The 15,925-nt window shown below is 43.8% G+C and overlaps 1 protein-coding gene across 1 annotated transcript in view; it reads left to right on the forward strand.

Moving 5' to 3' along the window:
* zgc:65997 (uncharacterized protein LOC794398 homolog) overlaps positions 1 to 15,925 on the forward strand; it is a 125,508-nt gene that overhangs the window by 54,505 nt on the left and 55,078 nt on the right. The window lies entirely within an intron of this gene.

The following is a 15,925-nucleotide window of genomic DNA, read 5'->3' on the forward strand; positions in this document are numbered from 1 at the left end:
AGTAAACGCAGAAGGATCAGCAACTGCTATCTCCCCTTCTGTCTCTCTGGGGCCTTGATTGCAAATTGCTCTCAGGCCTCATGCATAATTATCAGCCTCATAGGTAGCTTGGCTGCTGTAACTAGCCGTAAATGTGAGCTGGTTGTGGTTGACTGAAGTCAGTCCAGAGAGCCTTAGAAGTAGCACTCACATGAAGTTGTGGGTGGCAGGGGAGTCGTTTACTGTATAAACAATGGTTGAGATATGATGAAGAAAGTGTTTTGTCCGTCTCTTCATAAACGGAGTGACTAAGTTCAGTTGAGTTCTGGATTTTAATAAGTATTTATCAATCTGCAGATTGGGAGAGAAAACCAGTCTTCTGACCATAAATGACAACACAACACCAAGCTTAGGTCTCAACCAGGTCTCTCTCCGCTCCGAAAGCCGGAGGACCATCTTTTATAGGGCACAAGAATGTAAACATAGATTGTGACAGTCAGACAGTAATGACGTTTCAACAGTCTCAGAGAAAGAGATTCACTGCTCCCAACACATGACAACTCTCAGACTAGAGAGTTCATAGTTGGAGCTCTCCTTGTAGTCATGACAAGGAACGTTTAGCCAGTACTTTCTCCTGACCCCGAACATCTATTAACCCTGACACATAGACACAATATACTCTTATTAATAGCAAGCTTACATGAGAACGTACTAACTAGTATCCAATGACTAGTTCTATAAATTAGTGAATAATGTAAGCACACAGGAAATCCCAATTTCTTCCACAGATATTGCATAAGCCCATATATTCGTCAATCAAAGGATCTTTGCAAATCCACAGCTGTTGTTTTTTCACAAGTCTCCCCAGTTGTTTCCTCCCTCCATGTGACTGATGGCCATAATCAGTGCCAATTTTTGTGTGCTATGCTTCCAATCAGCTCCTTAATGTCCATCGGCTGGGGCTTGAGATGCTGATGTTTTGTGGGGTGTGTGAGTAGCGGCCACCCACCGTCACAAACGCTGGCCTTTTTGTGTGATGGAGCGGGGACCATATTCACAGCATGTGTCTCACTTCCTGTTATTGAGTGTAATTTGACGGCATTATATGGCTTTTCTGTGATTTAAAAGATGGGTGCAATCAAAGGTTTGACAAAGGAGGCATGGATATCGAGCTGTGTTTGAGTGTGGGGATAAATATGAGTTTGGACTCTTGTGTAACATAGAGAAACACAGAGAGAGACCCCACAGTTTCTAACAGGAAGCTATACACCCACGCACGCATGCTCTCCATCTCTCATTCCCGTGTGGACTACAGAAATCCTCATGGCTTGTTGACTGATTGATGTCAGCCTGTAATCTCCAAAGCCACCTGGACAGGACTGATTTAGTTCTCTCTCCGGACTTGACTTGCCTGACAGGGATCAATATATCCCTGTTGGCACCTGCTAGCTCCTGCCTCAAACCCCAGTCCAGTGTCTCTTTTTCTGGCATGGAGATTGAGAGTCAAGTACAGTAGGTAGAGAAAAAGACACAAACTGAGATTCACAAATAAAATCACTGATGATTTGGGCAATTTTTTTATGTTTTTTTTTTTACCACATTCCATTCCACATGGGTTATTTATGGTTAAATACTTAAATGTTCCATCATGATGAGTAAGATCTGATACAGTAATATTACCACTAAACTTCCACTCTCAAAATAACAACATTTCTCTTTTTAAACAGGGTTTTATAGACTGCATCATACTCTAATCACAAAAGATGAAACAGCCCACCAGGAAATGCAGTTTTCATTACAATAAATTGTCAGTTGTTGACAGGCCTAAAGGACATCCTTGGAAAAGGAGATGGAGTGTGGCACAGGATCATAAACCAGAGCAGACGTTTTCATTTTGGAGGAATTTCAAGGGTTATCAGAGTTCCACAGTTAGACTATAGTGACTTATTGGGACTCTATCAGTTGTGTGTGTTTTTTGTATTTTCATTTTCCTTCTCCCTGGGAATGGAGCATGAACTTGCTTGATCTCCAATTGTAGACAAAGAGAACATTTGCCGGGTTTCTATCTTTTAATGGCTATCTGCTGCTATAGCATAGCTGAACCATATTCTATCAGAAAGGGGCCATACACAAAGCTTGCCCTTTTCTGTGATTATTTTCTGTGATAAATTGAAACAATTTCTACACATAGTTAATGCTGATGAGAGACTCCTTCTTTCTGTTGTTTGATGAAAATGTGGTGTGGTTCACTTGATGTAAAGCACTCCTTTGTGAAGTGACAATGTCACCATGCTTGAGCATAATCACCACAATACAACACAGATCCATCCAGCAATAGCCTTATAATTAAACACAAGGTTTTGGAGCATCGCATGTGGCCAATAAATAATTCAAACAAGTCTGTGTCAGATGAAATATTAATTGTAAAAAATGATGTAATATAAATTGCACTGACAAGAGTTTGAGGCAAACTTTGGCCTTTCCAATAAACTAGATATCCTGTAGAGCACAGTGGCAATAGTTTGACAGGGAGTTCAACATGCAACAACTGGTTCATGTTCGAGGAGACAGCTGGGGTTAATGAGAGTGAACAGCATCATAAAGCTACCCCTAGGAAGACTGTTCAAGTGAAAAGTCCATTAAATTCAAGAGGTAAAGAGGTAAGTAATCAGCGGTGTGACTTTTAAAAGCTGTGGGAGTGATAAGAATCCCGGCATCCTGGAGAGATGGGCTGGGAAACATGGAGGACTGATATCCTCTTCACATCTGTTACGTAAATGTAACGATACCGAATGAAAGGGAGGGAGAAGGAGAGGGAGAGAACGGCAAAGAGAGGGTAAGCCAGAGAGAGAGAGAGGAAAATAAGAGGGAAAAAAAGTAACACACATTTGCAGGGGAGGTACGGGGGGAGGGTTTTTTTTTTTGTGTGAGGCATTATCGAGGGAGATGGAGAGGAAATTAGAAAAATAGAGACGCAAATATGGCATGAAAGGGTTTTAAATGAATGCAGGATACAAAAGATTGGACAGGAAGGTAGGAGGTAGGGGGAAGGAGAGGCGTAGAAGGAGGGGATAACAGGAGGAGTGTTGTTTACTGTTGAGGCAGGCAGGCAAGGTGACTGTGGGATCATAGTCACACAGGTAGATCAAGAAGGACAGTAACCCAAATAGAGGAGAATTTGTGTGTGTGTGTGTGTGTAATGAGTTTGTTTGCACGCATGGATCAATGACGAGAGCTGCCCAACTGAAGATGAATGGAGCAGGTGCAGAGGTGATCCTAAGTTGGAGAAACCAGAAGAGTTTTAGAATGAAAGATGAAGAAAAAGGTACAGAAAGATTTACATTTAGCTGAGATAGACATACATAGCCCATTACAAACATTTGTTTGTGAGGAAACATTGCGGTTTGAGAGCGCATCCAGTCTTGTTTGTGTGTTCGTGTTAGTGCCACATTATGTAACACATGACTTAACAACTTTGTAAATCTTTGTCGAATTGGACACTGGTGTAAAGCTAACCAACTTGACTTTTCAGTTACATCCCACAAAGTAGAGCAGGCCTCGAGATACTGATGTTTAGTGTTTGCACCTCCCTGCCACAGCAAATTCTGTGTTTGTATAACATACATGGCGAATAAACCGAATTCTGATTCTAATACTGACTACAACAGGATATCTGATGTTGCTGTTGAGCCAAACTGCTGTGGTCTCCAAACAGAAGCTGATCGAGCCCTGTCTCTTCCCAAGCCATCACCCACCCTAACTCTGATAATACGTTCTGAAGAGCAGGTTCCACACACAAACACAAACACACGGTAACAAAAAGCTTTTCTGGATATTTTTGCCAACATCCCATGAATTATTCAATCAATTTTTGTCCTGGGGAGGGCAGGGAGTTTATTAGTGTCAATAGTTTCTCAGTGCTGATGGTTAGGAGCCTACGATTTCATTTATCAAATAGTGAAGATGCATGGCAAGACTGTCTTCTTGGTCTGATGGTAGATGTTGTAGACAGAGAATAAAATATTCTATTAATATTATTCCTCTAAATAAAGGTTGTGTGTTCTCTTTTGTTCGGCCTAAACTGGACCCAACTCTTTGGCTCCAGGATGGCACCTCCTATTTATATACTGAACCAGCTGACAGGCAGACAAGCAGGCAGACAGGCAGGCAGGCTGGCAGGCAGACAGGCTGGTAGACAGGCAGGCAGGCTGGCAGGCAGACAGGCTGGTAGACAGGCAGGCAGACAGGCTGGCAGGCAGACAGGCTGGTAGACAGGCAGGCAGGCAGGCAGGCTGGCTGGCAGGCTGGCAGGCTGGCAGGCAGACAGGCTGGTAGACAGGCAGGCAGGCTGGCAGGCAGACAGGCTGGTAGACAGGCAGGCAGGCTGGCAGGCAGACGGGCTGGTAGACAGGCAGGCAGGCTGGCAGGCAGACAGGCTGGTAGACAGGCAGGCAGGCTGGCAGGCAGACGGGCTGGTAGACAGGCAAGCGGCCAGACAGACAGATGGGCAGGCAGGCAGCGTCAGTAGCATTGCACAGAAAATGTGCTTTTAAATGATCGCTACTACATAATTCACTAGCATGCATTCAGGACTTATTACAGCTACTGAATAATGCAAACAGGTTAATAATTCAAAATGAGATAAAAATGGCTTGGTTTAACACAGTTCACAATTAGTTGGATGGATTTAGGGAGAGAGAGAGTGAATGTAGAGTAATTATTTATGGGATTTTTTGGCACAGGTATGGAGTACATAAAGACAATGTTTACATTTATCTGTTGATGACCCCCCTCCACCCATCCACACACACACATTTTGTTGACCGGGATTATTAACCACTGTAAAGTAACTGGATGTTGGATAACAAAAAAACAATCAATACTTTATAAAAGCAGACAGAGACCATTTATCCAGTTAGAGGCACATTGCAATTGCCATTTTAAATAATGCTTGCGTTCCAGCATTAATCACTATCAACAAATTTTTTAATGGTTTTGCAAGAGTGAGAAAGAAAATGCACAAAGACCAAACACGTCTCTTGTGGTAGCACATGTACAGTCTATAGCTAATCTAGATAAACACCCATGCTTTTGATTCTGGCAGCAATTTACCACTCCTATAGAATTAATTCATTCATCTAGGCGGCCAACAAGCTGTCAGACAGAAAGAGAGAGAGAGTGAAGAGGGAGAGAGTGTGAGAAAGAGAGAAAGAGGGAGAGAAATAGAGCAAGAGAGAAGGAGAATAGTCTCAGCCATCAAACATGTCACTGGGGAGATTTGGTGTTGCATGGCTGAATGATCAGAAGATAGCTGAAGGCTTTAGTAAATAGGCAAATGGTTGCATTTTGAAGGAACTAGAGACCCACACACACACATACCGTGCCTGACACACAAGTGCCATTCCAGTAATGAGCTGATCTACTACAGGGTTCCAGTCGCTGTGTGTTGGTGTGTCTGTAAATTATGTATTCCAAGGCACCAACAGAGAGGCTACTGTAGCTTAGGTCAGCTTAGTCAAGGTTCACACTGTAAGTGAGGTCATTGAGAAAGCCTGCCTTTCTGTTCTTCACAGACATTGCTAAAGTCTATGGGGAGGCTTTCTTCAATGCATTATTTTCCTAGTCAATCCCCACTGTGAGAGGTTGGCCAATTAAAGGTGATGGATCACAGTAGCACCTTCCTTTTGACTAATCTAAACCTTATTTCAGGGCAGGACTCATCAATAAGAATTGTGTGTATTTAGACTTCAAGCAAAGAAAGTAAGAAGGCTCCAATTATTTATTCTAGAATGTCCAAATAGCGTATGCTGCCTGGCAACAAAAAAAGTTCCCTGAAGCAAGCTAAAAGGTCAAAAGAAGTTCAAAGGCCAATGAGTCCACCCCCATAAATAATTGTAATTTAGACCGACCAATAGAAAAAGTATCACTGACTCAATTTGAGCATGTCTTAAGTCTTCGCTTGAATCCTTTGGTGTAGGGACCGACAGTAAATGACCTCCATAATGTGCATGGGTCCTTAACAATACAAATACAATTATCTGGTGCAACAAGCCAGCAAAACATTAATGGTCTTAACTAGCTCACCTGTCAGTGCTGTCAGTCTAAAAGTAATCTATTCCTTAGATACAGGCTAAAGAACTACCAATCTCTTGTCAGTTTTTTTGCAGTTGTGTAATCTCAATCAACTTTAGCAGAGCCTCCAACTTCTTCACTTTTCTCTCTGTGAGTGTGGTCAAACTCTAGACTGGACTCTCAGCACTGTTGAAGGGGAACAGAACGCGGGTCTTTAGCCTGTAGCGTAGCCACCAGGGCTAACTCAACAAAAAACGGAAATTCACTTGTGTTGTCATGTTATGTAAAACGTTTCTTCTCTAACACAGTCTGACTGTTTTCTCCCTGCAGGCAACGCCAAGGCTCAAAGAGTGTCCGGGTAGACCAGAGCAGTTAAATCTGCTTAAATGCCTCCAAATGGTGAAGCCATAGGAACCTATTGTATAGGCTAGAGCTACAGCGATCAGCAGAGTTCAGCTGGATTTAGCTCTGGGCATTGTGATGAGCGTGATGACCAAGGGGCGTCCCTCAGCTTTGACTCTATGTGATGTAGTCTGATGTAGCTGTACACTACAATTAGACTTACAAAGACAAACTAAGCCAATGCATTTAACTTTGGCTACTGCCAAACTTGAAACGCCAAATTAGTGACGGGGAGAGCTTTAGTAAAGTTAGATCTGAGCTCAAACTAATCTGAAAGCAACTGAAACCACATCTCTTTAAAAACCAAAATAACATAATGTATTCATTTAGCACACACTTCTATCCAAAGTTGCATACAGGAGGTGATTCAAACTTGCAACCTCTTGAGTTGCTGTAAAATGCTCTACCACTGAGCTAGACATGTTTCCAGAAAGGGTTGAGCACCATTTACAGTGCAGCATACATAGCTGGTACGGGGTTGTAGATGGCCATCAACACAGTGTACATCACCAGCATGGGTCTGTTTGTCAAGAGCCTTTCCTCTACTCTTTCTGTTGCTATTATCACCCCCGCCCCTCTCACATCACTTCCTGTGGCCCGTTCAGTGACTCACTGATGGATTACATGATGGAGTGGCCTAATTACATGCGTGTTCTCCATTTGACAGAGAGAGAGAGAGAGTGAGAAAGAGAGAGAAAGGGAGAAAAAGAAAGCAAGACAAAGACACTGTAAGAGTGATAAGGAGAGAAAAAGAGATGGAGAGAGAAAGAGTGTTCGACAGATGAGTAACACTTTGACACTCCTTCACTGTTAATGTGGGCATATTTATAGAACTTACAAATGACTTCTGCCCTCATTCCCCTCTACATCTCCCCTCAAACACCACTAGACTAAGAGATGGATGTCCCGCCCCTTCTTCTACATCTACTCTTCCACTAGGACTTTTCTTTTTCTTCTCTCCCCTCTCCTTTCTCCCGTTGCTCTCCTCCTTTCTCCTCGTTTGTCCTTCACAGTATTCCATTTGCGAGGCTGAGACCAGTTTGACACATTCTCTTGTCTATGGGCCAAAATCACCGGAATTTAGAGGAGGATCTAAATCTAAAGTGGCACAGAGAAAAGAGATAATAAAATAAAGATAGACAAAAGAAATTCTCTTTTCTTTTTTTCGAGGTGTTTACAGGAAGAGCCAGGGGAGATGGAATTCTGCCTCTTTCATATAAATCCAAATATTGCATCATTGAGAATGGGCCCATTCACACATTTCTGGCACTTCCGCTTGTGATCATTTTATGCATGTGTGTGTTTTTGAGGGTGTTTGTGTGTTTGCGTGCGCATGCACATTTGAGTTAGGATCCATCCGTGTGTGTGGGATGCAGTAACCCAGTTAAGCACGTTTAGTTGATCCCTCGGTCTCCTCCTCCCGTCACCAGAGATGAACCAGCTCGTGTCAGATTTTGGACAGGGTGAGAGAGAGAATATCAGAATGGAAGTGGGGTATGGTGGGGTTGGTTGGTGGGGCTACAGAGAGACTTATCACTTTGATAAAAGATTCATACGTTACCTCACTACAAAGATGCGCCAGCGGGGGAAAAGGCGGGCAGTGGAACGACTTTAGCAATTTAGCTACCGTATCAGATCACACAGGAGCGGCCAGCTGTTGCAGTACACAGGCTAACCAAAGATTAAAAAGCTGTTTTCCGACTCACTCTGCTTTCCTCTGTTCTTCTCCAGATATTCCATGTACCCAATAGTATCAAATAAAATAGGCTGTACATGATATCACGTTTTTACGCTTGAAGACTTGAAAGTGCGGTTTCCAGGCTGCAGATTGAGCTGCTAACCTGCCTACTAATGACAGCCTGAAGGCTAACAGTGTGATTTACTGTAGCCAATACATGATACTCTGTACCCTGCCAACAACAACGGGCCTGACTATCTTTTGATGAGGGAATCAGGCAAGTGTTGTGTAAGAAGGTAAAATATTTAGTTACAGTACACAGATACAGTACATCACCATTTGTTAAATAAAAGATGTTCCTTATCCCACTAAAGAATGCAGAATTAACGTATCCATTACTGAGGCATCATGTCTCAAGGCTGTACCAGGGTTAGTCTCACCTGCACAAAACCTTCACATCTGCCTGTGGTCTGGGATATCATCTTAATCCTGCCCTATAACCACAGAGACCTGCAAATCCTATGTGAGGAACCCCAATCTCTTCATGGAAAAAGGAGCTCTTTCTGCACAGTTCATCATTCCCTTTATCTTTATGGACGGTTCACACTGTGAAACATCATGACTCAGCTTGCTAGGAGCTTCTCTCTGCCTTGATGAACAGAGTCGAACAGACACAATAATGGACTACCCAAACCAAGAGGCTAAGCTACCACAGATCCCCACTCTGCCTGTTAGTCATTTGGGTTGCACACAGTTCAAAGTTTCAGTTTCCTAGTCCTGCAATTTAATTTCCTTCAGCTGGTTTACCTTAACCAAGCAAACAGACTGAGTTTTAGGTGTTTGTTTGGAGGGAACATACATTGCATACACTCAGATAGACAACCAGTTTAAACCCCATGTCGTCATTTATTTGTCAAGGCAAATAAAACCCTATTCCATTTTCTTTTTGATAATGATCTATTCTGTTCTATTCCATTAGATTCCTCCTACCCTCCCATCACACATACAATATTCTACATACAGAATGTCACAGACATACAGAACATTTCATTAGCCCTACATAGAGCATACATTATGAATAGCTCATTGTAACCTCCACCTTTGTCATTAAATGAACTGTCAGTCATTAAGAAGGGGTTAATTGTAATTTACTATATGACAATTACATCCACTGGCCATTACCCCCTCTCTGTACATCAAGTCCAACTCCTCATTACTGCCTGCGTTTTAACTGGCCTTTGTCTTCATTAGGGGAATAATGGCGTGTTAAAAAGAGGTGCTCTTTCCGCTTGATATCCATGTTCAAAGCCCACAGGACCCTAAATGGCTGACTGCAGCCTAGTTTCTCACAGTTTCCCCTCATTCCAACCACCAGATTTATAAAGAGGACATAAAGACACACACATACACACACACACTTGCACGCACGCACACACACACGCTCCTGCTCCGTTTATTTACTTTGTTCTTTCTTTTATCTTTCATTTAACCTCCCCTGTCCCTTAAAGTGCTCAAATGGAATAATTTGACCTTGCAGCCATTCTAATGCCTATGCATGTGCACTATAGCATGATAATGGCAAGATGTCATACTGTACTCTGTGGCTTTGGTCCTTAAGTTAATTTGGTTCTTCACTATTATCTTCAGATTATCTGCCTCCAATGTCTGATTAAGCTATAGCTGTTGTTTAGCAGGCACTACAGCTCTACCTGTATCAATCTGGACAGCAGTTTAGATCACAGCATAGACCAATGCATTCAAAGAACGAGTGTCAAGACCTGGAGTCCTCATGGATCCTATTAGTGCAGGAGTGTGTGTGTGTGTGTCTTTGTGACCTTTTAGCTCTTCCACCCTCTGAGACTGAAAAAGGTGTGAGGACAGGTGACAAGGCTAACCAGACAACCGGCTGGGGAACAGAAAGGGCTCCAGGGAGGGAGGGATGGAGGAAGGAAGGGAAGGGGGGAGGGATGGGGGAGGGAGGGAGGAGACAGAGGGAGGATGGGATGTGGGGGGTACTAATGGGAGAGGGGGAGAGGAATGAAGGTTGGCGAGGAGGTGTGGAGGGGGGAGAGGTTAGGCGTTGAGAAAGCTGGAGCATGTGAGAACAGAAAGGAGCTTTAACAGTTGTTGTTGCTCTGTTGAAAAGCAGAAAGTGAAAATGTGTGTGTGTGTGTGTGAGGAAGAGACAGAGACAGAAAGAAATAACTGAATGCTGGTAGGAAAGGCCTTTGCACTGGCCAAAAATGAGTGCTAACTTTATATATAAAAAAAAAAGTTTACATTTCCTTGAAATAAAGTAAAAAGTTTTTTTTCTATCTCCCCTCTCTCTCTCTCTCTCTCTCTCTCTCTCTCTCTCTCTCTCTCTCTCTCTCTCTCTCTCTCTCTCTCTCTCTCTCTCCGTCTCTCTCTCTCTATCTCTATCTCTCTCCCTCTCCGTCTCTCAGGAACTCTGCTGGCTTTGTAAACAGTGTCATCCATCACACGCCTAGCTGTTTGAGAATGCATGGTCTCTATCCCAGACACCTGCTGGTCTATTTGTCCACAACGCTGACAGCTTCACCAAAGGTGGGGTTGAAGCCATGTGAGTCCAAACCATCACTGCATCGTCACTCCTTAATGGTACTCCCGGGAATAGAAGGAGGATGATGATGAAGAAGATCATCATCACCCTGGATGTATACTGAGCAAGGGATGACAGATTTCAAAGCTCTAGAATTTCTCACCAATCATTCGAAAAATGACCCTCACTGGTGAGTATGCCTCTCTGTGTTTCAGTTCCATGGAATAGTTGCCATAATCAAAGACCATGTCTGAGATGACTGGCACCACAGAGACCCACAACCCCCGACTGAGATGTATTTCAACCTATAATTTGCTGCCACAGAATACAAAGGGCAAAATGTTATCAACCATAAATGCTGTTTACTCATAGGTCAAGGGAGAGGTAGCACAAGGAAAAGCATTTCTTCATACTTAAATTTACTGCATTCTAGAATATTCCTATCCTACCCCACTTCTCAGCTATAGGGTTGCACATTGCACATAGCACTTAAGCTTTCTGTCAGGGTGACATTTGCAACATATACTGCACTGTGTTCCTGCGGATAGATCCATTCATAAATCCTCTACGCCTCAGAAAACACAAATGAGGCAATGGGGGAGCTTGATTTGGACCACCGATTTTGTTTGTGCGATCTGTTTCATCTGAACATTTCACTGCATCAACCCAGTAGCATTAGCCTGCTGTCTTGCCTGCAGTCAGTCTGTGTGCCGCTCCTATAGAACATGCATGGCATTCATGAGTTCCATCAGCAGAGGGCAGAAGACTACTGTGGTACTGTGTGTGTGTGTGTGTGTGTGTGTATGTGTGTGTGTGTGTTTAGCCCAGGTACTGCTACAGCCCTATAGCTCAGCCGTCTGGCGTCTCTGCTAACATGTGAAGCATACATAGATGCTTCAACCTTAGACCTTAGACCTAGACGGTGTCAAAGTCTCTCAAAGCCAGCTAGTAAAAAATTTAGGAGTCACAATGGACCCAGACCTTTCGTTTGAGTACCATATTAAGCAAATTACCAGAACTGCATTTTTCCATCTACGTAATATTGCCAAAATACAAAAATTTATCTCAAAGGATGATGCCGAAAAACTAATACATGCATTTGTTACGTCCCGATTGGACTATTGCAATGTGTTGTTCTCTGGCCTCCCAATTACCCACCTAAAAAATTTACAGCGGGTGCAAAATGCTGCTGCTAGACTATTGACCAGAACAAGAAAGTTTGATCACATAACATCTACTCTTGTCTCTCTACACTGGCTCCCTATCCAAGCCAGAGCTGACTTCAAAGTTCTACTACTAACCTACAAATCTCTGCATGGATTGGCACCACTGTACCTCTCCGGTCTCCTTGCACCCTATTGCCCCGCAAGGACACTTAGATCTCAAGATGCTGGCTATCTGGTGGTTCCCAAAATTAAGAAAAAAACAGCTGGAGGTAGGGCGTTCTCATATAGAGCACCTCTTCTCTGGAACAAATTACCCGTCTCAATTAAGGAGTCTGATACTGTTTTGACATTTAAAATTAGGTTAAAAACGTTATTGTTTAGTCAATTCTACGACTGTTAAAGGTAAGTATGTTACTAGTTGGAGGCAACGGGGGACGGGTTGTTTCCATCCTTATTCTATAAGTATAACTTATTTTAGAGTTCTCTTCCCCTGGAACAGATTTAATGTTCCAAATGAGGGGGGCTGTCGCTGTCTTGGTGTGTGGGGTTGCATCAAATTCCCCTTTTTTGCTCTGTTAAATTGCTGCACCAGTCCACACTTGACCGGTGGTGATCCCATTCTATTATGACTGTAACTGTTAGCTGCTCCTGGCATTCTCTAATCCCTGCTCTCCTCTCTCTGTCCCCCCCCACACACATCCCTTGTGGTGTGGGGGGTTTGAGTTGTCAGCACCTGCCTGGTCGTCGGTCAGCCAACGCTGGACCTGGTCGCGAGTCTCCCGGTCCTGTCCTACATCTATAAAGTTGAACAATGGATTTTGGTGTTTTAAAAACCCATCGACACTGTATGACTATGTTTAGCCTGTGTTCTGCTCCTCTCTCTCACCAACCGTCTCTGGAGGAGGGGATCCCTCTCTGAATTGCTCCTCCCAAGGTTTCTTCCATTTTTTTCTCCTGTTGAGAGTTTTTTGGGAGTTTTTCCTTGTCTTCCTTGAGGGTTTAGGTTGGTTGAGGGGCAGTTCTATGGGCATATGTGAAGCCCTCTGTGACATGCTTGCGTGTAAAAAGGGCTATACAAATAAATTTGATTTGATTTGATTCAACACCGGAAATGCCCTCTCCCTTTTCGACACGTGTCTTTCCTGATTGACTAACAAGGAGGATAGTGATTTCACAGTTTGTTGAACTTAATTAAACCCAGCTGACCTGTTTTACTGAGCGACATATATGTAATATATATTTAGCAAAACGTAGGACATGGTTAAGATGTGTGAAAACCTTCTAGATGCATGCTGGAAGTTGAACCAGAACAGGATCAGTGTTCTTAAGATGTGATAGTGTTGAGCAGTGTACCCTAACTGTACAAACTGATATGCTGCCCATAGACAACAGAGATCTTCCTGGTTACTGATGGCACATTTCACATTGAGAATGGATGGTTTTGGTACGATTTTTATCAGGTACTTCACGACAGGAAGTATGATTTGGATGTAGCCTGTTGATTGGCTCTGATTATGTCGTGTGAGTGGGCAAATTAACCTACAACTGTGAGACCAAACACAGCTTGATGAGAGAAGCAGCACAATAAATCAAATCATCATTTTTTTAACCAGAAAATCAAACCAAGTGAGACAATCACATTGTATTAATCAAGTGGAACCAACCAATGCACTGTGTTTAGGACCTGCTCTGCTTGTATTTTTGAGTCTGAAATTAGATATTGATTCCATACCGTCGCCTTTTATCTTATTCTATTTCTGCCATTTCTCTCTCTCCCTCTCTCTCTCTCCATCACATTCTGTCTCTGTTTTTGCTCAAATAAAGACACACATGCACTCTTAACATCTGTCTGTAGCAGTTTGTCATTTCAAGGGGTTCATTCCAAGTGTTCTATTTCCCCTGATTTATAAATTCATGAGAAGGTGTAGAGGAGGTGTCCGATCAGACAGCTTGTCTGAGCTGAGACTCTGAATGTGTGCTTCCAGCCAGGGTCAGCCCACGAGCGTCCACAGCGCTTCACCAGCACACGCTTAATCATATCGCTTCACGCCACACGCACACATGCATTCAGTAATCATCACAGACATACAGTACGTGTAAAAATAATATTTACATCTGTCAGTGTGTGTGACAGGCCTATATGCACGACTGGCAGGAGGAGTGAGTGTTCAATGAGCTGTAAGGGCACTGGTATGCCATTGTGTGTATTAAAACTATATCAGTAAGGTTGCCTCTAGACATCAGTAGAAAGCAGAAGAGAGAGATGGTCACAACTGCCAGCTGGATTAGCATCGTGTGTTTTGACTTCATCTTTCACTATGGGTAAATCTGCTTTCTTCCACAAATATCCTATATGGTTGGTTGTATCTGTTTGTCTGCCTGGTTGGCTTGCTGGCGGTCTGGTTGTGTGTGTCTGTCATCCCGAGCTCTGTTGATACTGCATGGCTGTGTTTACCCCACTCTTCTCACTCGAACCACAGAGAGACACACAGAATCTAACGCTGGAGTATGTTTTCCTTTCAGCTACACAGACACACCATAGTCCAATTCTCTCTCAACATAATCTCTCGAAAAAAATTACATTTCCATAGATATGGAAATGTGGAGTTTGAATAGAACAGAGGAACATGTAATTAAATGAAATGGTAAAGGAGAAGGCAATACAGGTCCAATCTCTCTCTCAATCTAAACAGATCTCTGTCATGCCCCCTCTCTTTCTTTCCCCACTCTCCTTCTCTCACATTCAATACATTACGCATGGAAGTCATTTTGTCTCAACCGTACAACTGGCACAAAAGATAAACCCTATTGTGTTTATTGTGTACAGCCCTCTTTCTGCTAAGCTAAAGGCACTTTAATTCCTCAACATAACAATGAAGAAAGACCGTTCACTCCAAAATATGTGTGCGTGTTACATCTTGTCAAGGAACACAATGCAATACAGCACAATATACCATGGGAGATAGAAGAACAAATGCACCTCTCAAATCCCTTTCTGCGGGAAAAGTGATTTCTCAGAACAGAGACGTCTTGGCTGTGTGCCAAGACGAAAACTCTCCTCCGCTCGTCCAAGACAAGTCCAGAGGAGCCATGGTAACCACACCAGTGCCTGCTTGGGGCCCTTGAAGAGGCGTCTTGGGAAGGCTGTTGGCATATCGAGCGTACCCATGTAGGGCCTCTCAAAGGATCTAATCAAAGGTTTGAATTTATACTGCTTCCTCAAAGGAAATACCATCGTCAAGGAAAAAAAAGACCTCCATGTTGAAAGAGCTTCACAACGAGGAACAACAATCCGACATCTCAAAACCGATGAGTGTCATGTACTGTTTGTGTGATTCCCAACAGAGCCCCTACTTACATTTACATTTAGTCATTTAGCAGACGCTCTTATCCAGAGCGACTTACAGTAAGTACAGGGACATTCCCCCCGAGGCAAGTAGGGTGAAGTGCCTTGCCAAAGGACACAACGTCATTTGGCACGGCCGGGAATCGAACTGGCAACCTTCTGATTACTAGCCCGCTTCCCTAACCGCTCAGCCACCTGACTCCCATACTTGGTGTGAAGGTGAGCTGCCAGGCTGCCAGGCAGGGCAGGGAGCCCTCTGCCATGTCCGGCCACCGGCTTCATTGACATTAGATCCCATTCCCCACTGTCAACCCCCAGGGGAGCAGCAGTACTCTGGTGTGAAACCCAGAGCCAGGGAGGGTCGGGTGTCTGTCAGACCTGGCCCTCAGACACAAGGTTTGATCCCAGCTCAGTCAGCAAGGGTGTCCCTGATAAGGATCAAAACACCCCCACCCCCCCTGCCACACACACACACGCCACCACCTCATTGTTCCCGCTTCTTGTCAGTTTCCCGGAGACCTGCAGCGAATCTCTTGGGAAGGCGCTTTTCCGCTTGACTCAGGGACACGCACACTGGCAGCGAGTCTGCAGGGATCACCTTGTATGTCAGACACCGTGTGTGTGTGTGCGTGTGCATCATGGGAGTTCAGACTTCTGTCAGCTCTTTCCACCACCATGCGGGACCACAGTGCCCTTCACGTAGGGCCTGATATCCATCTGTA

This window comes from Osmerus eperlanus, chromosome 6 (genome assembly GCF_963692335.1).
Source record: "Osmerus eperlanus chromosome 6, fOsmEpe2.1, whole genome shotgun sequence".
Taxonomy (NCBI): domain Eukaryota; kingdom Metazoa; phylum Chordata; class Actinopteri; order Osmeriformes; family Osmeridae; genus Osmerus; species Osmerus eperlanus.